The 24,456-nt window shown below is 42.9% G+C and overlaps 1 protein-coding gene and 1 non-coding gene across 2 annotated transcripts in view; both read left to right on the forward strand.

Annotated features, from left to right (window-relative positions):
- The window catches only part of rbm45 (RNA binding motif protein 45), a 73,037-nt gene extending 64,154 nt beyond the window's left edge, over positions 1 to 8,883 (forward strand). Inside the window, exon 12 of the transcript XR_013499552.1 lies at positions 6,932 to 8,883. The gene's annotated coding sequence lies outside the window, so the exon portion shown is untranslated. The remainder of the gene's footprint in view (positions 1 to 6,931) is intronic.
- trnaa-cgc (transfer RNA alanine (anticodon CGC)) lies at positions 2,674 to 2,745 on the forward strand. Its single transcript has one exon. It is a non-coding gene; the product is annotated as a tRNA-Ala (tRNA).
- Positions 8,884 to 24,456: the final 15,573 nt, after the last annotated feature.

The raw sequence follows: 24,456 nt of genomic DNA on the forward strand, positions 1-24,456 counted from the left end.
ATTTATTTTGTAAGCTCAGTATTTCCACCCCATTTGCTATATAATTGTACATATTTATATATCATATGACCTTATTCTTCTGATCATGTCTGTTTCTGTTCTTTCCTCGAATAATCTAAAATTAATCCCCTTGTGTTGCTTGCCCCCTGAACCTGTATCTTTCCCTGTTTCAAACATTTATCTGTCCTTCCCTTGAAAGATGCCATGACCCCTGCCTCAACCACTCCCTTTGGAAAAGCCGTATATACTTTCACAGGCCTGTGCAAATAATCCTAATCTGTCATCTCATTCTTAAACTAAATTCTAAACTGATGACCTCTCATTATTGGCTGCTTTATCTGACAGCTCTTCACTCATCTAAAACTCATACTGAGGCAATAAAGTTCTAATGCAATTGTCATCTGCTGGCATTCGGGTATGAAGACCAACCAAATGAGCTAGGTTTTTTAAATACAGTATGTTAATAGTTGTACTGTCGTAGATAATCTGATCTTTTTGGTTCCATTATCCGCCTTTTGCAGAATTCCAAATTTTCAATTTATGGAATTCTGCCCTTTGAACTGCTTTTCTGACCACCTCCTCTCTGTAGTTCTATGCTTCGTTTCACATGAATAACCAGCAAGGTCGTGTTCTGTTGTTAGAATGGACGTCAGCCTGTATTACATGCGCTAACTGCATTAAACGCTGAGATGTTGAAATGCTGAAATCATTTTGGTGATTTTATACAAATGTATTTATTGGTCCCCAGTCTTGACAATAATCAGTGGTAAACAAAGGGAAATTTAATGTTTCTGCTGCGTTGAAGTCAAATAATTCCATTCATTTGAAGCATTTGCATTTCACTACAATCATAAAATGTAATATAATTTTCCGACCTCTCTCGCTGCAGTGACTATGATACTTTGTGCCATTATATGTAAGTGGTTCCTTGTCACAAAAATATTTCAAACCTTTTGTCTTCACCTACTCCCATCCTTGCTACTTCGAATGGAGATGTAGTTTTCCATCATATATTGAAGTGAAAAGGAAGATAATTCATTAAAATTTTACACAAAATATAACACCAGGTGTAACCGAAGCTTTTACAATCTTTTATATTTAGGCCTTCCTTCTCAGAGTCCTACAGGCTCTCCAATTCTGTAGCAACGTGACACAGCAACATTCCATTGCCCCAATTTCCTCAAGTGGATAGCTTTGTTTCACTAGTAACAACATGGACATGCACCCAACCTTTAAATGACTCTGACCCCCAGGACTTTACACATTTGTAATGGACTGGCAAAAATTCTGCTGTGCCCCAAACCTGTCCCCAACCAAGGCATCCCAAGGAATTTCAGTCAAAATGTTCCCATCTACTTTTTCTTGTAAAAAACATCGCTACTTAACTTGGCAAGCCTTGTTCAATAATTTTCTAACCTACCAGCCTGCTCATTAAAACCATGTCAATTATTCATTGACTAGATCAGAGTACTCTTTGTAACATTTAATGGAAAATGTTACAGGGAATCAGTCTTCTGTGTAAAATAGTAATTGTTCTTTTGTAGTATATAAGAAAAAAGTCTTCCCTTCAAGTGAGGGCAATCTGATGCTTTTAATTTTTATTAAAGCAGTTATTTAATTGCGCCCTATTAAATCCAAGAAGTGTATCAAATTTCAGGAAACAGCATTTGCACACATACTACAAAAGTGCACAAGACATTTTTTAGCTGATTAACAAATTTGATGTTCCCTGCACTGGAATCAGACCTAGTACCAAGCAATTTAACGACTGTAACTCAAATATGGTATTGCAAAACGAGCATATTTTAAAACAAAAGCTGAAAATGTTAATCAGTATCTGTAAAGAGAAGAAAAAGAAAGTACTTGCATTTATAGAGCATCTTCCTTGACCTTGAGACAACCCAACACATTTCATAGCCAATTTAGAATTGTAGTCACCATTTAAATTGAGGGGAAATAAAATTGGGTCTGCAATCAATTACCAGTTAATACGTTCTAGTTGGGGAATAAATATAGACCAACAGATCAGAAGAACTCTCTTTTGAATGGTACTATGGGGTATTTTACATCCATCTGAGGGAGCAAACAAAATCTTGGTTTAATGTCCCATCTGTAAAACTGTACCGCTGATAGCGGAGCACTCCCTCAGTATTATTCTAAAGTGTTGGCCTAGATTATGTAACTTGATTTTCTTAAATTGGATTAGAACCTATAACATCTCTCTAGCTTCGATTTGATTTTGATTTGATTTATTATTGTCACATGTATTAGCATACAGTGAAAAGTATTGTTTCTTGCATGCTATACAGACAAAGCATACCGTTCATAGAGAAGGAAATGAGAGGTAAACATGCTACTTCAAAGTCAAGCTGACACTGCTACATGAAAAAGTTAGGTTAAATAATGTTTGTGTGTGCGCCATTCATTAGAATAGTGGTGCACAATCAAAATATGTTCTGTTTTTGATGACTGGTCTATTATGTGTTTTCAGTATTAGCTTTTTGCTTTTATAAGCAGTTTTTCCTTTTTAATTTATACATCTATATTTTCAAACTTAATTATTAGATTGAACCTTTATAGGGTTGGTGCAGGAAATTGGTTACACAATATTGTGTTTGTGCCAAACAACCTGAAGTAAGATTTCTTGTTTTTAAGCATGATTAATTAAAAGGAGGGGATGTAGCTCAGTGGTAGAGCGCATGCTTCGCATGTATGAGGTCCCGGGTTCAATCCCCGGCATCTCCACAGATTTTGCTTAACATTTGAGAGCAATTTACCCAAAACTTCGTTTGAGAATTGTAATTTGAACAATACGCCAAATATTATGCGGAATTACGACTGTGGGCGGCACGGTAGCACAGTGGTTAGCACTGCTGCTTCACAGCTCCAGGGTCCTGGGTTCGATTCCCGGCTCGGGTCACTGTCTGTGTGGAGTTTGCACATTCTCCTCGTGTCTGCGTGGGTTTCCTCCGGGCGCTCCGGTTTCCTCCCACAGTCCAAAGATGTGCGGGTTAGGTTGATTGGCCAGGTTAAAAATTGTCCCTGAGATGCGTAGTTAGCGGGTAAATATGTGGGGGTAGGGCCTGGGTGGGATTGTGGTCGGTGCAGACTCGATGGGCCGAATGGCCTCCTTCTGCACTGTCGTGTTTCTATGTATTTCATTTCTATGTAAAAGAAAATTATCCCGTTGTAAAAATGTTGAATTTGAATATGTTCAAAAGCAACGTATTGCACACTATCTGCTACTGTAGTGTCCATTGATCAGTCTGTATTTTCCCCTATACAAATAGAAAGCTATTGAATCTTTATCACATTTTATCATCACATCTTTCCAATAGCATTACTTTGATAATCTTATGCTCTACATTTGATTAACTTAATAATTTTGACTTGTAACTATAATTTTAAATGCACACTTTGTGATTCACACATTTTGAGAATATTTTATTTTCTACAGCTTCAAAATGGAGCCAATGACAATAATACAAGAATGCACTCAAAGAATTATTCATTGCTACCATCCTTTCCTTGACCATTCCAGGATCGCAGTGATGAAATGCACGTTACAAGATGAATTCTGTACAACATAAAGACAACAATGTTCACTGCTAGGAAAAATCACACATTCAGTATCAGCATCAACCACTATTGCACAAACACTGGAGCACATTTAGACATAGAATAAGACTTCCTCAACTCTTCCGTCCTGAAAAATACCCACTCTTCTATCTTCCATCCTTTGGCCTCTCGAAGCATGTACCTTCCTCAGTCCAGTGTCTGTTCAAATTCCATGTTCATCCAGTTCACACAATGTATACAGATGTCCTGTGATGGACTTCACAGCACAAAAAAATTACATGGAAAGGAATAAACTAATCTTAACAATGTGAAGAGGGGTCTGATGAAAGTGCATCAACCTTAACTGTTAACCTCTGTTCCTCTCCACAGATGCTGCCTGACCTACTGAGTAATTCCAGCATTTTCTGTTCCTGCAGATGCTGGAAATCTAAATTATTTTCCTTTTGCATTATTGCAAGGAGCGTTTGTAACCTCGTACTTAGATAACTTAGCACACTGTTTCTGTTTAATTCTAAAACCAGGAGTGGGAAAAGGTTAAAAAACACACACACAGTAGCAGATTTTCATAACATTACACCAGCACCTAATTCTTAATCTGAATACTTCTGTAACAATAATTGGAATCTACCTTTCTGCTAGTGAATCTCCATGGCCATGCTTGGATTTAGTCAGAGAAAATGATTACTGTTACAACTTTGACCATTAATTTCAATAGCTGGAGGCATGATGATTGGCATCCTTCCAACTGTGAGCAATGATGGAAATACAGCCTCGGGAAGTTCTACCAAATCAAGGATTTTATAGTCTGTTATATTCTTGTGATGTTCGTGATTAGTCAAGTATTTACTGGTTTTTATCAATAATTCTGTTTTTGCCACAAAGAATAACTTCAGGGCCACTGATTTGTGGTGAATGAACTTCTAATTTAGTTTATACAAAATGTCATGCCGATTATTTACTGGTGCTTTAGAGATTGAGTTCAACAAAAATCCACCCTTTACTCCGTATAGGTGATTAATATTTTTATATGTTTAACCTGTGCATTTACAATGTACTTGGTTTTAAAACTGAGAGTACACAGATGATTTGTAAACTCTACCATTTGCAGTTAGATACCTTGGCCAGAATTTTACCGCCCCGGCCTGCCAAGGAAATTGGAGCGAGCAAAGGGCGGAACATGGAAAGGTCCGTTGACCTCAGGCGGGAGTTTATGGTTTTGGGACGAGCGAGACCGCACAATCCTGCCCCTTGTGTTTAGCAGTATTGGGAAAGAGGAGGGGATTTCTCTGCACCTGTTACAGCAGCTCAGATGAGCACCACTTGTAATATAGAGATAGGATAAAGATGAGCCTTCATGTAATAGGATAGCAGGCACAGTGTACAGGACCAAAAGAAAGGGTGGAATTGGACGGCACAGGTGCTAGCTCCCCAAAGAACAAGGTTGCAAACTAGCTCTGCTGCAGAGAGCTTGGATGCTGACCTTGAGGGCAGTGACTACAGTGAAAGGCTGGTGAGCTTACACCAGGAAATTCTAGGAACTTTAGGCAGCCCGGCACTGAGTTTTTGTGCATTCGCTCAGCATGAAGTGAGTCCAGCTCCAATGTGTCAGGGCTTCATGCAGAGCACGGATGCCATGCTATAATGAAAGCACAAAATACTGGAAATACTCAGCAGGTCGGGCAGCATCTGGAGGGAGAAACAAAGTTCACATTCCAGGTTGATGACCTTTCATCAGAATTGGAAGAAGCTGGACCATTTTTAACAAAGACCGGGAAAGGGAGACGATATGGCAGGGAAGGTCTGTATAGGGTGGAGGGCATGAGTCATTATTGTGCAAGGCAAAGGAGATGGTATTGGCAAATTTAAAAAAACAAGATATGGGTAAAGGGATTGTAAATAGTAAAGTAGAATTATTAGCAGCACTTCGCTGTTTGAAAAAATAAAAGCATTGGTTATGATCTGAGGTTGTGGGACATAATGTTGTGACCAGAAGGCTGTAAGATGAGGTGCTGTTCCTTGAGCTTCATTGGAACAGTATCACACATTGAGGACAGAGAATTGGGAGTAAGATGGATAATTAAATTGGCAAGCAACCAGAAGCTCAGGTTGTACTTGCACACTGAATAGCAGTTTTCTACAAAGTGATGACCTATGGATATCATTTTCGCCAAAGTAGAGAGAGTAGTCAACTTCATAAGAAGTGGTGTCCACCAGGATTGAGTCTCGAGTGATGGCTGTGGCAGCTTCCATGATGGCTCATGCTGCTATCTTGGCTGGTGGGGCCAGTGTCGACAGGAAATGTCAGGCGTGTCACCTCATTCCTGTACCCTGTGCTTGTACAAAGCTGCAGTCCCAGGACAGCCACCATGGTTCCAGGTGAGAATTGCTGCTTGTTGCCCTCAGGACAACATGATGCTTACATCCTGCCACCTCCTCCACCAGTTCGATTCACTCAGCCAACTGTCCAAGAAACGAGCAACACAAAAACACAAGAAGTAGGAGCAGGTGTAGGCCATTCAGCCCTTCGAGCCTTCACCTGCCATTTGGTAAGATTATGGCTGATCTGATTGCGGCCTCAACTCCATTTTTCGGTCTGCCTCCCATGACCCTTGACTCCCTTGTTGATCAAATCTGTCTAACTCATCTTTGAATATATTCAATGACCCAGCCTCCACTATTCTCTGGGGAAAAGTATTCCACAAACTAATCTCGGAGGAAAAAAAATCTTCTCATCTCTTCAACGTGAAACCCCTAATTTTTAAACTGTGTCCCCTAGTTCTAGACCTCTTCCCCCCCGCCCCCCCCCAATGCACACAAGGGGCAACAACATCTCAGTATTCACACCTGTCAAGTCCCCTCAAGGTTTTGAATTTTTCAATAAGATCATCTCTCATTCTTCTAAACATCAATGGGTACAGGCCTGACCTGCTTAACTTTTCCTCATAAGATAAACCTTTCATCCCAGGAAACAGCTGAGTGAATCTTCTCTGAACTGTCACTATTGTCATTATATTCTTTCTTAAGTAAGGGGACCAAAATGGTTTACGGTACTCCAGATGAGGTCTCACTAAGGCCGTGTACAGCTGTCAGGTTTTCTGGTTCTCATCTCCAGGTACTCAAGAAAATCACCCACTGCAGCCATCTGCTGTATTCAATGGAAGCTTAGAAGCCTCCTGTCTCCCATGCTATAGCTTTGGGGGATACACCTCATAGAGCTCTCAGATATATAAATGAACACACAAAATTGTACTAAAGGTGATTCTTAAACATTACTATTAAATATTTGATTGCAATTGAAATTGAGTTTATGGATACATCGTATGGAATTCAGTATGGGTGTTTCTATTTGCAGGGAAATAAAGGCAGAACTCATAAGGCTGAACCAAAGGAAGGCAGTTGGATGGTGTTAATATGGATGATGGTGATAATTGCGGGACTTCTGGTGCATTGGCAACGAGAGGTGTTGAGGTGAAATGTTCTTGGATGGGCTGCTGTCTGAGATCTGTCAGCTGGAGACACATGGTCAGCTCATACTATTCCTCCTCCTTACTGGTGCTCCCTCATCCTGCTCCATTCAATCCACGGGGGAAAAAAATCGATATTCTCGCTGATTAGAGTATCTTTGTGACATCCCTGATACAACAGTGGACTGTAAAATGGGAGATATCTTTGACATTGCCTGTTCTAACTTGAAAGGAGCCTGTGGCATTAAAGCTGAGGGTCGCAATGATCTTGATAGTTACAGCAGTGCTATCGACGCCCTGGGCATATGTGCATTTATATTTCAACCATCAGCTAAAGCTACAGCCTATAAACAGCCCGTCATTTTTGCCCCTCTGTCCTATATACACACTCAAAATAACAAACTTTAAAAATGTTTTTATAGCTTCTGAAATTTGGGCTCTAGCTTTAAGAAAAACAAAAATGTTGTTTAGAGACTGGCAAAGAAATGGCATTCCATAATTGTGTATGTTACTGATTGTTCCAGGAATTTTTAACATTGCGTGTGCCCACACATCAGGATGTGGCAAAAATATCAAATGTAAGCCTATAAAGATGTTAAGAAAAACAAAGCAAGTCAATAGATAAATTTAAATTGTTTCGCAATCTTATTTTAGGCACAAGTAATTTAACTTGCTTTGACATTTTTTCAAAGTGCTTTAGTTGGTTAATCAATAATCTGTCAAATACAGGAAACTCCATTATAAAAGATTGGTAATTAGATTTAACAAAAATTGAAATCTAAATGAAGGTTTATGGACATGAAATCTGCGCATGTGCCTTTGTCACTGCCTGTGATCAGTTGCTAAGTATATACTTATACATGTGTACATATATATCTTCAGAAATTTTCCGCTGAGGTAGTGCCATTCTCCAGTGACTGGAGCCTGCTAACATGTACTGGGATGGGTGACAGTAATATAGAATGAACATATAGCACCTTAAAATGGGAAAGCTGGAACTTCACGCCCTACAGTGTTTTTAATGATGTATAAATTAGGATCATTGTTCCTGTGAACAGTTATTTCTTGTTTCTTTGAAGTTGCAAATATATCCTACATGTTGCAGAGCTGATTATTGGTTTTGAATATTACAAAGGACGTTCTATTGCTGGAAAGCTGAAGAAAGTGCTGAGCCAGTGAAGTGCACGTCAAGCCAGCTGTGATTTCTGCTTGCCTTTGAAGGCAGTGGTTCAGCCAGAGTGTGAAATGATAATCAAAGTACAGACTCACAATTATGGCCTAGAAAACAGAGTCCCTAGAAAAAGTTATCTAATTTATTTAATCAGGAAACAAGTTCAGAAGTTAACTTACTCTACAGAATGAAAGAAGAGTGCGTGAAATCTTAAGCGAGAACGTCATCAGGTTTCAAATTGCAAATGGCCAATTTTAATTTAAAGATGAATGCCCCTCTGAGCTATTTTCTGCTGTGATGTTTTGTGCTGTGATTTGAATCAAATGACAGCTCTGACAGTTATGTAATCTCTGCTTTGGAAGCTGAACCAAATCACTAACCCTGTTCCCCCTTCATTGATTGGCAGGCACTCTGCTTTGAAATTGAAATGGGAACCATTCTGTTCTGTCATTTTCAGGCAATGTAGCTGGACGTTTTTCTTATGACAGCTATAACCATTATGAATGAAGTTTAATTGCCTTGTGTGTTTCAGCGATTGTTTCTTGATTTTTAAATTAAAAATGTGCACTGTGGTAAATATTTTGTGTTATGTTTTATTTGTGTGAAATGTCTTCACAATTTAACGATGATCATAATATACCTTGTTTCATTAAATTGTATTTCACCAGTAGTCTCTTGATATATTTAACAAATTAGGAACTCAACCAAAGTACAATTGTCTTTACTTCTGTCAGTAACTTGCAGAAAATCGAGGAGGGAAAGTTTATCTTTGTCATAATCATATTGGATGTCAGTTGTGATTGATAAGGTAGTTGATGGTTAAATAAGCATGAAAGTAAATGCATACATGATCTTTTATTGCTAAACAATTTTACTGTACTAATGTTCAGCGTAAGAGTTTTAACAACACCAGGTAAAAGTCCAACAGGTTTATTTGGTAGCAAATACCATTAGCTTTCGGAGCGCTACTTCGTCAGATGGAGTGGAAATGTGCTCTCAAACAGGGCACAGAGACACAAAAATCAAGTTACAGAATACTGATTAGAATGCAAATCTCTACAGCCAACCAGATCTTAAAGATATAGACAATGTGGGTGGAGGGAGCATTAAGCACAGGTTAAAGAGATGTGTATTGTCTCCAGACAGGACAGCCTGCAAGTCCAGGAGGCAAGCTGTGGGGGTTACTGATGATGTGACATAAATCCAACATCCCGGTTTAGGCCGTCCTCATGTGTGCAGAACTTGGCTATCAGTTTCTGCTCAGCGACTCTGCGCTGTCATGTGTCGTGAAGGCTGTCTTGGAGAACGCTTACCTGAAGATCAGAGGCTGAATGCCCATGGCAGCCTCCACATTCTTCTGGTAATGTGGCGACCAGAATTGAACACTATATTCCAAGTGCGGCCTAATTAAGGTTCTATAAAGCTGCAACATGACTTGCCAATTTTTAAACTCAATGCCCCGGCTGATGAAGTCAAGCATGCCGTATGCCGCCTTGACTACTTTCTCCACCTGCATTGCCACTTTCAGTGACCCGTGTACCTGTACACTCAGATCCCTTTGCCTATCAATACTCTTAAGGGTTCTGCCATTTACTGTATATTTCCTATCTGTATTAGATCTTCCAAAATGCATTACCTCTCATTTGTCTGGATTAAAGCCAAGTTCCGCACACATGAGGACGGCCTAAACCGGGATGTTGGATTTATGTCACATTATCAGTAACCCCCACAGCTTGCCTCCTGGACTTGCAGGCTGTCCTGTCTGGAGACAATACACATCTCTTTAACCTGTGCTTAATGCTCCCTCCACCCACATTGTCTATATCTTTAAGATCTGGCTGGTTGTAGGGATTCACATTCTAATCAATATTCTGTAACTTGATTTTTGTGTCTCTGTGCCCTGTTTGAGAGCACATTTCCATTCCACCTGACGGAGGAGCAGCGCTCCGAAAGCTAATGGTATTTGCTACCAAATAAACCTGTTGGACTTTAACCTGGTGTTGTTAAAACTCTTACTGTGTTCACCCCAGTCCAACGCCGGCATCTCCACATAATGTTCAGGAACATTAACAAAAATTACATTGAAAAATTACTAGCATGCTGCTTTTACTCAGCAATGTCATGTCCTGTATTTGAATATTGATATAAAGTTGTTAATTGTCTTTCCTTGAATACTTATAGGACTTCATTGTCCGACTTAAAAGAGAGTAAGTACTTATTGAACCTGAATATTTCCTTTTCATTTTAACCATTTCATTCTAATCTGCTGCCATGACTTTGGGTCGAGCAATTATCTAAGCACAAAAAGAATGGCAGCTTAGAATTTTTAAATTAAAGAAATTGTGTTCATTTCAAAGCCTCTGAATGTTTGATTGAAACATTAAAATGAGTTCAGTTTGATATGCATGGGATTGTTGCTGAGCAACAACTGCAGTAAATGTCCATATATATTTGTTTATAGGCTCAATAAAAGACAGCAATAAAATTAAATGCATTTGCAAATTCACTATATCACAGTTTATCTTCTGTCAAATTAATTATACTGCACACAATGGCAGAAAATAAAAATAGAATACAAAGCGCAGCATTATTCCTTGAGGATGAAACAAATTTGTCCTGTTGTTGTAAAAGGGAAGATTCGCTAAATTATTATTCAACTTTGCCCTTGGAGCTGGTAGATGATATGATGAGTTGCATGCAGAAAAATAGGTAGTGAAATTATAGTGAGGAATGTGGAAATGGCAGAGACATTGAACAAATATTTTGTTTCTGTGTTCACAATACAATACACAGATTACACAGCAGAAATACAGGATAACCAAAGGGCTTAAAGAGTGAGGAAGTAATTAATATCAACAGAGAAACAGTTGAGAGTCAGCCACATTGCTGTGGCTCTGAACTCGCATGTAGGCCAGACCAGGTAAGGATGGCAGATTTCCTTCCCTAAAGGACATGAGTAATCCAGATGAGTTTTTCTGACAATCGACAATGATTTCATGGTCATCAGCAGGTTCTTCATTCCAGATTTTATTATCGAATTCAAATTCCACCAGTTGCTGTGATGGGATTCGAACCTGGGTCCCCAGAACATTAGCTGAATTTCTGGATTAATAGTTTAGCGATAATACCATTAGGCCATCACCTCCCCTTCAAGGGATATGGGGAATGGATAGGAAAGTGAGGCTAAAGATCAGCCACAATCACTCTAAATGGCAAAGCAGACCCAACAGATCCAGTGATCCATTCCTACTTGTGTTCTTATTCTGGAATTTTATCCATCTGTTCAATCAAGTACCAAACCCTGGTATCTGGGAAGCTACTCGCCATTTAATGGAACTCAGTCATGTTTGTATTCCAGCAATCCCTCTTACAATGGAGTCTCTAAAGCTACAATTAGATTGGTTTACAAATTCTGAGTAGATTAAACAATGTGGCAATAATTATATATATATATAAGTATATTGGCCCAAATATTCTGATCAAGGCCAAAACTGACATTGACACTGCCGCACGGGTATCTATAACCTGACCCTTTTACAATTTTTCAGCCCTAACATCCACTCCTACCTGAAGCATGGAATGCTAAGCGTAGCCTCTCCAGAGGAAGATCGTTAGGTGCAGGAACTGACGAACAAGGAGGAACACTCTCCCTTTGCACAACAGGAGCTGTCGTATTCCAGTTAATGTTTAAAGGTGAATGGGTAGATGGGTGAGTGAGTGAATGATAGATGCATTACGTGGATGAATGGGTAACCTGGTCGTCTCAGGGATGATTAGGGACAGTTGTGTTGCTCAGTTAATTTACAGCGGCGTGTTAATCTATGTATTAAACTAACAAGCAGGATGTACCATGCAACCCGCTGCATGTAAGCGGCCTACCATTGGCCAGCAGCAGGATCTTCTGGTCCTGCATTTTCAACAGGGTTTCCTATTGAATGCACCACTTGCCAACGTGAAACCTGCAGCAGGGGTGTGCCATTGGTCTGGAAGATCCTGCCGGCCAAACGTTTCTGGGGTAAGTATGCAGGTAGGTCCTGTGTATCTGGCTTAAGTCCACCCTGAGCTCAGGGTCACAGACAGTCATGGAGGGTCATAGGCAGTGGAAATCGGCCCATTGGAAATTTAAACCTCCTCAGGCACTTATAGCGCATTTCTATGCATCTGGACTTCCATGAGGTCCTGACGTGCATGAGCAGATTTATGTCTATCTCCAACAATCCAGAGACTGAATGATTTGGACCATTGCCTTTAATGTAAAAAATAAGTCACATGATGCTTCAGTTTCTTTGTTTCACTTTCTTGTTGGGGTCAGGACATGCTACATATGATCAGTCAGCAGAGTGAGTTTTAAACACTTTTGACAGGAATTTCTACTGGATATGTCCCATTGTAACATCAATATAAATAAATCTCTTTTAAACATGTAACTTAGACATCGGCCAAACCTCAGCATAACATTTTTTATATATTTGTTCATGGCATATGAGCATCACCAGCAAAGGCAGCATTTGGTCTAACCTTAATTGTCCTTGAGAAAGTTTGTTGAGCCACTTTCTTGAACTGATGCAATCATGTATTGTGCGTACACCCACAGTGCTGTTAGAGAGGGAGTTGCAGAATTTTGACCCAATGACAGTGAAGGATTGGTGATTATGGGTGGTATTTTACCATTTCTTTTCTAATTGCTGAGCGGACTTGAAACTGGGGGAGTTTCAGATCCGTGTTTTCAGGCCTCCCCGTACGCACTCTGGCTGCACAATTCTGAGCGAGCCTGTTGCTCACTGAAGACGTCTGTGGTCGGGGCTTAACACGTCCGAAAGCTGTAGAGGGAAGTGGTGCGCATGTGCAGGCCTCTGTTGCACATGCGCATTAGCAGTAGCAGGGGTCTGACAGACAATGAGAGAGCTGTCTGGCCCCTGCTAGTGTAGGTAGCCTGAAGCAGCTCCCCCCACCTCCCCACAATTGCGGGGGCCTGCAGCCGTAGATGCAGCACTGCAGTCTGGCACTACCCAAGGGGCACCCCCCCCCCCCCCCCTTTCGCCTCCTGAGGGGTCTCATTGGCCTCCAGTTCCACCGGTAAGGCCAAGTCAACTGCTTCCCGTTCATGGGGAGCATGTCTATTCCTCGCCAGTGCAAAGCTTTCCCAGCGAGGTCATAAAGGCAGGCAAGCCCGGACAATTGTGTGCCGGGCTTGCTAATGACATGTAAATGCTTATTTAAATAATTTAACCTGTGTCTCGCCCATTTTTTGTGAGAGGCTGACCGCGCCAGAAATCCGGCCCTCATAAAATGACACCAGTCGTGCTAAACGCTTTATGACCGCATCGCACCTGAAAACGGTCACAACACGATGGTAAAATCCTGGCATATAGGTCCAAGTCAGGACAGTGTGTGAGTTGAAGGGAAGCTTGCAGATTGTGGTGGTGCTCCCATGCACCTGCCACCCTTGCCCTTCTAGGTAGTAGAGGTCACAAGTCCCCAGATGTTAGTGAGAAGGACTTTCCTTGGAGCTAAGAAGATGCATGGAAGTTTTCAGAATTGTGAGGTGTTTAAGAGTTAATTCTATGTTTTTATGATGGTGGGGGAATCCAGAATTCGGGATCATAGTTCGAGGGTAAGGGGTAAACCTTTTAGGACTGGGGTGAGGAGAAATTTCTTCATCTAGAGAGTGGTGAATCTGTGGAATTCACTACCACAGAAAGTAGTTGTTAAAACGTGTGATTTCAGGAAGAAGTTAGATACAGTTCTTGGGGCTTAAGGGATGAAAGGGTATGGGGAGAAGGTGGGATCAGAATATTAATGACCAGCCATGATCAAATGCATGGTAGAGCTGGTTCAAAGGGCCGAATAGCCTGCTCCTCCTATTTTCTAAACCATTTCCACTGGCAGGATCATCATCGACACAGATGCCATCATCTCACGTGAGAACACCATCCACCAGGTACACGGTACATACTCTTGCAACTCGGCCAACGTTGTCTACCTGATACACTGCAAGAAAGGATGTCCCGAGGCATGGTACATTGGGGAAACTATGCAGACGCTGCGACAACGGATGAATGAACACCGCTCGACAATCACCAGGCAAGACTGTTCTCTTCCTGTTGGGGAGCACTTCAGCGGTCACGGGCATTCGGCCTCTGATATTCGGGTAAGCGTTCTCCAAGGCGGCCTTCGCGACACACGACAGCGCAGAGTCGCTGAGCAGAAACTGATAGCCAAGTTCCGCACACACAAGGACGGCCTCAACCGGGATATTGGGTTTATGTCACACTATTTGTAACTCCCACAGTTGCGTGGACCTGCAGAGTTTCACTGGCTGTCTTGTCTGGAGACAATACACATCTTTTTAGCCTGTCTTGATGCTCTCTCCACTCCCATTGTTTTGTTTCTTAAAGACTGGATTAGTTGTAAGTATTCGCATTCCAACCATTATTCATGTAAATTGAGTCTGTGTCATTATAAGTTCTGTTTGTGAACAGAATTCCCACTCACCTGAAGAAGGGGCTCAGAGCCTCGAAAGCTTGTGTGGCTTTTGCTACCAAATAAACCTGTTGGACTTTAACCTGGTGTTGTTAAACTTCTTACTGTGTTTACCCCAGTCCAACGCCGGCATCTCCACAGGATAGATACTATCCAGAGGGCATGCATTTAAAGTAAATGGCAAAAGAGCCAGAGAGGAGACATGCATTCTTTTATACATTATGGTTTACAATTTGGAATGCACTTCTTGATAAGGTAGTGGGAGCAGATACAGTAGTGACATTCAAAAATGAGTTGGATAAATGTTTGACAGAGAAAGAAAGGGCAGGGGAGTGGGACCAATAGGATACCTTTTTCAAAGAGCTGCATGGATACAATGGGCCAAATGGCGGCTCCCTGTGTGGTATTATTCTGAGACCAGATAAAATGTGTCACTAAAAAAAACTGCAAGAATTAAAAAGTATGGACGTGAACAGCTTTTCATAATTTGAGCTAGTTGTATTTAAATGGTTGAAAAGCGTTATGCTATCTGTTACTGCACCTGGCTGTGCCATGGTGTCTGTTTTTAGGGCTTTTGGGAATGAAGACACTGAGATGGCTGGCTAATGAGCTGAAAAATGAATATGAGAAATGTTTGAAGAGGCTGAATATTAAGCAGAGCAGAACGCAGGCTATAAAATTAAAATACCCAGAGAATATGATTGAACAAGTCAGAGACATAATTCTTTGATGGAGGACTGGCTAGCCTTGGCTCACTGACAAAGTTGCAATCTTGGCAACTGAGTTAACCGAGTGCAAATGGCAAGACCTAACTGTTACAATGGATGAAAACGCTGTATAGTGTATAAGATAAATGATTAGATTGTCAGTACTTTACAACCAATTTGATTTTCTGAAAATGTTCATAGCTAACTTTAAAATTCATTCTGTAGCAAGGATGCATTAATATTTATCATACTAACTCGATCATTAAATGGTTAGAGATAGTTTCTTAAATCATTAATAATCTCCGCATTTATGAACAATCCCTTGGAAGAATGCATAAAATGTTTATATCTTGAGTCATATACTTATATCCCCAAAGTATTCAAACAGGCACAAATGGGATTTTGTGCATATGAAGGAACAAAGAACAAAAAGTTACAGCACAGGAACAGGCCCTTCGGCCCTCCAAGCCTGCACCGACCACGCTGCCCGACTTAACTAAAACCCCCTAACCTTCCAGGAACCATATCCCTCTATTCCCATCCTATTCATGTACTTGTCAAGACGCCCCTTAAAAGTCACGACCGTATCCACTTCCACTACCTCCCCTGGCAACGGGTTCCAGGCACCCACTGCTCTGTGTAAAAAATCTGCCTCGTACATCTCCTTTAAACCTTGCCCCTCGCACCTTAAACCTATGCCCCCCAGTAATTGACTCTTCCAAAGAGAAAAAGCTTCTGACTATCCACTCTGTCCATCATCTCATAATCTTGTAGACTTCTATCAGGACTAGACTTTGGAACTAGAATCTTGTATGGAAAATACAAAGTTTATGCTGAAGATGCCGTTTCTGTGAAACCATCAGGCTTTGGCTTTAAACCCACTTGCAGTCCCCTGGATGGCTGATTTCTCTTCTGAATTTTAACTCCAGAATTTCCATGAAAACCTTTGCTATGTATCTGAACAATCTGCTTCTAGAATTCAGTCCTCCTGATTCAACAAGGTTTATTTGTTCAAGGCACTGCAATGTCTCAAAACCTGTCACCATCCAATTAATTCAGCCATTGCATAAGTTTGTGCCCTGCAGCAAACCTGGACACCATTCAGTCTTGGGCTGATAATTGGCAAGTAACATTTGCACTAACAGTGCCTGGTTATGACCATCAACAAGAAATAATCCAACCATCGTCTCTTGATATTCAATGGTGCTTACCGTCACTGAATCCTGTACTGTTGACATCCTGGGGGTTACCATTGAACAAAACTGAACTGGACCAACCTTAAAAAATCCTGTGACTACAAGAGCAGGTCAGAGGCTAGGAATTCTGTGGTGCGTAACTCACCTGACTCTCCACCCCCAAAGCCTGTCCACCATCTACAAGGCACAAGTCAGGAGTATGATGTTAATACTCTCTACTTGCCTGGATGAGTACAGCTCCAGCAACATTCAAGAAGCTCAACGCCATCCAAGGAAAAGCAGCCCACTTTATTGGCACCCCATCCAACATCTCCAACATTCATTCCCTCTACCACTGACGCACAGTGACAGCAGTGTATATACTATCTGCAAGATGCACCATAGCAATTCACCAAGGCTACTTTGACAGCACTGTCCAAACCCATAACTAGTCCAATAAAAGAGGATGAAACCTCATCCAGGATCATGGTCTTCAATCTGTCATTGATCGTATAGTTTCAGAGCATAGGCAAGATAGGTATTGAGGTTAGAAAGATACAGAATATTATCCACATATCGAGATAATTTATAACTTTCACAAAGCTGAAATCCCCTCTGGCAGAATCGGGTAGCCAGAGATTCAACAGGCAAAGAAAAGTTTGCATTTCTCCTGAGAAGGCTCATTGCGATCACTTCCATCTAGAAGGGCAAGTGCAGCAGATACATGGGAACACCATCACTTGCAGGTTCCCCTCCAGGCCACTCACCATTTTGACTTCACTGTCACTGGGTCAAAATCCTGGAACTCTCTCCTCAACAGCACTGTGGGTGTACCTATGCCAAATGCACTGCAGCGATTCAAGAAGGCAGCTCACCACCACCTTCTCAACGTCCATTAGGGATGTGAAATAAAAATGCTGGCCTAGTCATTGATGCCTGTGTCCTGTGGAAACATAAAAAAAACATTCTCCTGATACCTCCTGAAAAGGGTCATTATGCCAATCACAAGTAATGAGCCTTCTCAGGAGAAATACAAACTTTTCTGTTGAATCTCTGGCTACCCAATTCTGATGTGGAGATGCCAGCGTTGGACTGGGGTAATTACCCCAGTCCAACGCCGGCATCTCCACATCATGGCTACCATCGACACCGCAAACTGCCGGCTCCAAGTGGAGAGGATCGCCAAGAAGATCGCGCATATCGACACAGACATCAAGTTTCTACAAAGATGCAAGTACTCAATTCTGCCAGGGGGATTTCAGCTTTGTAAAAGATATAAATTATCTCGATACGTGGATAATATTCTGTATCTTTCTAACCTCAGTACCTATCTTGCCTATGCTGTGAAACTATACGATCAATGACAGATTGAAAACCATGATCCTCTTTGGTGTTGGAATCCTCTTTTATTGGACTAGTTATGGAAATTGGTCTTTAGGAGTTCAGGCTACTCTTAAACAAAACTAGTTATATCTCAATTAACTCTCCAGTCTTGGCACGATTCACAACATCAATAGATTGGCTAATCTCTACATTCTCTTTGGGCTGAACCAGTATGTCAAAATTGAATATTCTTCTGTGTTGCGCCCTTTCAAAGGTTCACTGTCCGTTTTCCTTAACCCACCTTTCTGAAATGGAATTGGAAGATTCTTCAGTCTGCATGGATTGGCAGATGTCTGCAGATTAAACCTAATTGTTGCAGTATTCACAGGGAGCTGCCTATATTTACTAATCCACTACAATCAACGTATCTGAATAGAATCGTCACAGCACAGAATAAGCCCATTCAGCCTGTTGAGCTCTGGCTTGCACTCCAAGTGTAATTTAACTAGTCCTTTTCCCCTGAATCTTCTGCAAATAGGAATAGAACAGGAAATTAATCTCCTAACAACACTTCCACCACCAACCTCCTCCCCTATTTCCTATTTCATACTATATTTTTGACAGCAGGCATTATCAATTTCTGCTGCAATTACAAATGATCTGGGCCGGAATTTGACCAAAAAATTCATAAAGTGACGAATTTGCATAAGAACTGGAGTAACTCCCGCTGGTTTTTTCAGCAGGATTTTCACAATGAATCTCCCACATTCTGAGCATCACAGAGTGCCTCAGAGAGATTCACGCTGAAAATCTGGGGGAGGGGCCTATTCCAGCTGGAGAGGCCAGCAACATAACACTGAGTGAGTCACTGCACATGCACTGATCTGTCAGTGCTGAGATCCACTCTGACAGATCAGTGCATGCGCAGTAGCCCTGCACTGCCAGCCTCCTCGCTGGCTTGTAGACCCCACACCCCTGATCGCTGGCCTCCCAGACGTCTCCTGGCCAGTCCCAACACCCCTCCCGCCCCACCACCAGCCCACCTCGATCTCCACCCTCCGCCTTGATCCCCCCACCTCCACCACCCCGATGGCCAGCCCCGATTGGCCCCTTTCCTCCCTCTGCCACTGATCCCAATGCAGAGTGGCAGTGGCACCTCTCCACCCTCACCGATCTCACCCCCACAGGTGCTGCCCCATGAGGCCCTGCCCCTCTGGCCCCACCCCCTTGGCATTGCCTGATATGCGGTGGGCAGAGCCAAGGTGCCCCTTGGGCATTGCCACTTTTCCCCTTGGGCAGTGCCAGGGGTCAGGCTGGCACTGCCAGACTGGCATTGTTCAGGGGGCCTGACCTCTTGGGGGAGCCTCCATGGCCTCCCTTAAATCCAGTGAGGTCAGCCGCCAGCTTCCCATTAGTGGGGAGCTGTTGTAAATCCCACTAGAGTGAACCACTCCTGGCAAGGTGGGGGCAGAGGCTAGCAGACCCGGAGACTTCAGTCCCGGGCCCACTAATGGGACTTAAATGCTTATTATATTTAAATCAGCTCCGCGCCGATTTCCAGCACAGAGCTGATGACACCAGAGATCCAAGCCCCCCAGAGATGCGCGGAGGCCGTGGCTCCCAGTGGGGAGCCGCTAAACGGCTTCCGCTGATGTCTCCCAGCTGGGACATTGGCCCCCCCCTGATTTGGAATACAGACTTCTTGGGCTGGTGAGACCATTGCTGCCATTTTTGTACAGTATAATGTCTGCCTGCCAGCCCTTCTAATTGTGCAACTCACAAATCTTTTCACTTGGTATTAGGTTGCACAGAAAAATCTCAGATTTGGTACAGCCAATTTCAAATCCCAATTCTGAAAAAAAAAGTTTGGGTTTTTCAATACTCTCCATCTGTTAAAGGAGTGATGCAATCGGATTGTTTGCTTTGCTATAACCAGACCAATCACACTATTGGTTCAAGACAGGTGGTGGCAAGGTAGAACTGGGTGGAAAGCACATTTGGAAGCTAACTCCTGTTGGGATTTAGAGTCGAAACTAAACCCCAAATTAAGAAAAGTCTTCTTGGGGAATAACCTCGTAGGCAAAAAGGACAATCACTAATTTAGAATGCAACTTACAAGGTTTTGGTCAATAAAAAATAATATATAATCCACTCATTGAGGCATAGTACAATCCACTTTTTTTTCCATGGATCCCAGAACATCCAACTGGCAATGTCGTCTGCAAAGGATAACTTCCTAGCAAGTGCCCTACTAATAGCTTATTATATTTAAATCAGCTCCGTGCTGATTTCCTAGCTTTCCTAACTTTCTATCCCAGTGTAATGTCCAAATTATGTTGGGGATTGTGGGTTTTAAACAAAAAGAAAAAATGTGGTTTGCACACGTACATCCAAAGTAACACAAGTTTATTGAAAGAGATGTTCAGTGCACAACACAGCAAAAGAAACTAAGCCAGAAGCCAGTGAAACATCCCGATGAATCATAGAATCCCTACAATGCAGAAGGAGGCTATTCGGCCCATCGAGTCTGCACCGACCACAATCCCACCCAGTCCCTATCCTCATAACCCCACATATTTACCCTGTTAATCCCTCTGACAAGGGGCAATTTATTCTGGCCCAATCAACCTAACCCATACATCTTTGGACTGTGGGAAGAAACCAGAGCACCTGGAAGAAACCCAGGCAGAAAAGGGGAAAACATACAAACTGCACACAGACAGGAATCAGAGGTCGGAATTGAACCTGGGTCCCTGGCACTGTGAGGCAGCAGTGCTAACCACTGTGCCACCGTGCCGTCCTAATCAGTTGCTTCTAGTTCTCAACCCTTTCACCAATGGGAATAGTTTCTCCTATCTGCTCTGTCCAGACCCCTCATGATTCTGAGTATCTCTGTCAAATCTGCTCTAAGTCTTTCTCTTCTGTCAATTAACAGCCCTGGCTTTTCCACCCTATTCTCATGACTGGAGTCCCTCATCTGGGAACAGTTTTCGTGGGTCTTTTCTGTGCCTCTCCGAAGCCTTCATGTCCTTCTGAAAGTGTGGTGCCCAGAGTTTGAAACAGTTCTCCAGCTGAGGCGAAACCAGTGTTGTATAAAAGTTTGCCACAACTTCCTGGGTTTGACAAGATCCTACATGGCAGACTGGTCAAAAAAGCGAGATACCATGGAATACGTGGGAAGGTGGTGAGTTGGATCCAAAATTGGCTCAGCAACAGGAAACAAAGGGTGATGTTTTTGAAAATGGACAGCAAGACGGCATAGATTTGAGGTGATTGGTGGAACAATTAGAAGGGGCATGAGGAAAACTTGTTCATCCAGAGGGTGGTGGGTGTCCAGAATTCACTGCCTGAGTTGGTGGTTTAGACTGAAATGCTCAACTCATTTAAAACGTACCTGGATCTGCACCTGAAGGGCTGTAACCTGCAAGGCTATGGCCCAGGTGTTGGAAAGTGGGATTAAAATGAGCAGCTAGTTGTTTTTTTCTTCTCTCTTTTTGGCCGGCACACACTCAATGGGCTGAATGGCCTCTTTTTTTTGTGCTGTATCCTTTCTATGGTTAAGCATTCATATTCAAACCTTGTTTTAAGCTACTGTGCACAAACTACAGCATCCATCATTAAATCCCCATGCTCACAAAATTTTAGCAATTGTATAAAGGTAGTTTGTTAACTCTCATTTTACAGTTGGCTGCAGTTCCCAACCATTGTGAATCAATACACAGGTGGCAAATGATGACGAGGAATGTGCTTGCAAAGATGTGATTCTTAATTTGTTCTCCTTCACATATCATGGGGAATGATCGAAGACTAGGAATTGCACAGTGGCAATTTTCGAGATATCAAATCCTTTTAAAACGCATTTGCATCATCCCATCGTGCTCATTTAGCAAGTTATTGGTTCTTTTTTCCCCTTTTGTCAGCATCCATGTTTATGCTGCTTCAGTGAAAGAGAACCAGATTCCTGGAAAAGAAACGCACACATTCTAGTGCACAAAAGTGTCAGTAATGTCTAAGTTGAAATAACTTGTGTAGTATTAAATAACATTTACAGCATAGGGGGGGTCAAACAGTTCAATTCCTATGATTTCCTCAGACCACCTTCCACCCTTCTTCCAACTCCATCATTAAATTCTTCTATTCATCTGTGAAAAATTAGGTCTTGGGAGAGCTGGCAGCAGCTGTGGAACTATAATTAAGCACATGCAATGCTTACAATGTGTTACGGATGGGGAGAGGTGATGGGATAACTTTCCGCATATTTTCTCACCTTTTAGCTGACCGCAACAAGATATATTTTGAGAAGGAATCTTTTAAACCTTTTTGAGTGTTGTAACTTTAATGAATAAGCACAAACAGGCTTTCTGGTAAGTTTAAATCAAAGGAAAGGGTTTATTTATGTTTATGCTTATTTACATAACACAAAAAAAAATACAGGCGCACATACACACAAGAAAAGATGAGTTTTGGAGATAAAACACATACTCAGATTACCAACACAGTAACAAGAAACAAACCAGTTCTTTATGATGAAAAGCATTGCCTGCCTGAAGGATTTTCTCTTTTTTGGGTCTTTGAAGGCAATGGAGGTTGGAAGGTTCTGGAGTTTTCACATGCAATTACAAAGAACAAAGAAAATTACAGCACAGGAACAGGCCCTTCGGCCCTCCAAGCCTGCACCGACCATGCTGCCCGACTGAACTAAAACCCCCTACCCTTCCAGGGATCATATCCGTCTATTCCAGGGCCAGTGTGATCTCCTGGACTCGTTTCGATCGCCACAGGGGGTCGGAGAGGAATTTCCCAGATTTTTTTTTCCCCATATTGGCCCTGGGGTTTTCACTCTGGGTTTTCGCCTCTCCCTGGAGATCACATGGTCTGGAATGGGGGGGTGGGGGTGAGTTAATAGGTTGTGATGAACAAAGCATCGTAGCTGTGAGGGACAGCTCGGTGGATAGGATATTAGGATGTAGATAGGCTGGAAAATTGGGCGGGGATCCTGGATTCAGGATTCAATCCTGGACCGGGGAGCGGCGCGGGCTTGGAGGGCCGAAGGGCCTGTTCCTGTGCTGTATTGTTCTTTGTTCTTTGTATTCCCATCCTATTCATGTATTTGTCAAGACGCCCCTTAAAAGTCACTATCATATCTGCTTCCACTACCTCCCCTGGCAGCGAGTTTCAGGAACTCACTACCCTCTATATAAAACAAAACTTGCCTCGTACATCTCCTTTAAACCTTGCCCCTCGCACCTTAAACCTGTGCCCCCTAGTAATTGACTCTTCCACCCTGGGAAAAAGCTTCTGACTATCCATTCTGTCCATGCCTCTCATAATCTTGTAGACTTCTGTCAGGTCACCCCTCAACCTCCCTCATTCCAGTGAGAACAAACCAAGTTTCTCCAACTTCTCCTCATAGCTAATGCCCTCCATACCAGACAACACCCTGGTAAATCTTTTCTGTACCCTCTCCAAAGCCTCCATATCCTTCTGGTAGTGTGGTGACCAGAATTGAACACTATATTCCAAGTGCAGCCTAACTTAGGTTCTATAAAGCTGCAACATGACTTGCCAATTTTTAAACTCAATGCCACGGCCGACGAAAGCAAGCATGCCATATGCCTTCTTGACTACCTTCTCCACCTGCGTTACCACTTTGTGGTGAACCATAGATGGTTACCACTATGGGTACTTGTACATATGTTACTCTTGTTACTGTTGGGGTTAGGGTTTGGGTGTTCCACCTGTTATCATTGTTTATGTGGTACACTCCGTTCGGCTCCGCCTTCTTACAGGAGTATAAAGGTCACTGCTACTTCCTAGTAGCCTTTAGTCTGGGATAATATTGTTAAGTAGTGTGCTCCTATTTTGTCGTGAATAAAAGCCTTTATTCCCAGGTACGTCCTAGCCTCCCGTGTGAATCAATCGCGCATCAATTTTATTCGCGACAAAATACTGAAAATTTTGTTCGAACAAAAAGTGGAGCAGATGCTAAAGCCCGATCGGCTAACCTTGGATCCGCGTGCCGCTGGGGCGTCGAACACTTTCGACCATCAGTTGAAGTGCTTCGAGGATTACGCTGAGGCCTCGACAGCAGTCCAGTCCGACGCCGACAGATTGCGGGGGGGCGGGGGTGGGGGGTGTGTGTGGTGGGGTGGGGGGTGTGTGTGTGTGTGTGGTGGGGTGGGGGTGTGTGTGTGTGTGGGGTGGGGTGGGGGTGTGTGTGTGTGGGGTGGGGTGGGGGTGTGTGTGTGTGGGGTGGGGTGGGGGGGTGTGTGTGGGGTGGGGTGGGGGGGTGTGTGTGGGGTGGGGTGGGGGGGTGTGTGTGGGGTGGGGTGGGGGGGTGTGTGTGGGGTGGGGTGGGGGGGTGTGTGTGGGGTGGGGTGGGGGGGTGTGTGTGGGGTGGGGTGGGGGTGTGTGTGTGGGGTGGGGGGGTGTGTGTGGGGTGGGGTGGGGGGGTGTGTGTGGGGTGGGGTGGGGGGGTGTGTGTGGGGTGGGGTGGGGGGGGGGGGTGTGTGTGTGGTGGGGTGGGGGGGGGGTGTGTGTGTGGTGGGGTGGGG

The sequence above is a fragment of the Mustelus asterias genome, chromosome 14 (assembly GCF_964213995.1).
Source record: "Mustelus asterias chromosome 14, sMusAst1.hap1.1, whole genome shotgun sequence".
Classification (NCBI taxonomy): Eukaryota; Metazoa; Chordata; class Chondrichthyes; order Carcharhiniformes; family Triakidae; genus Mustelus; species Mustelus asterias.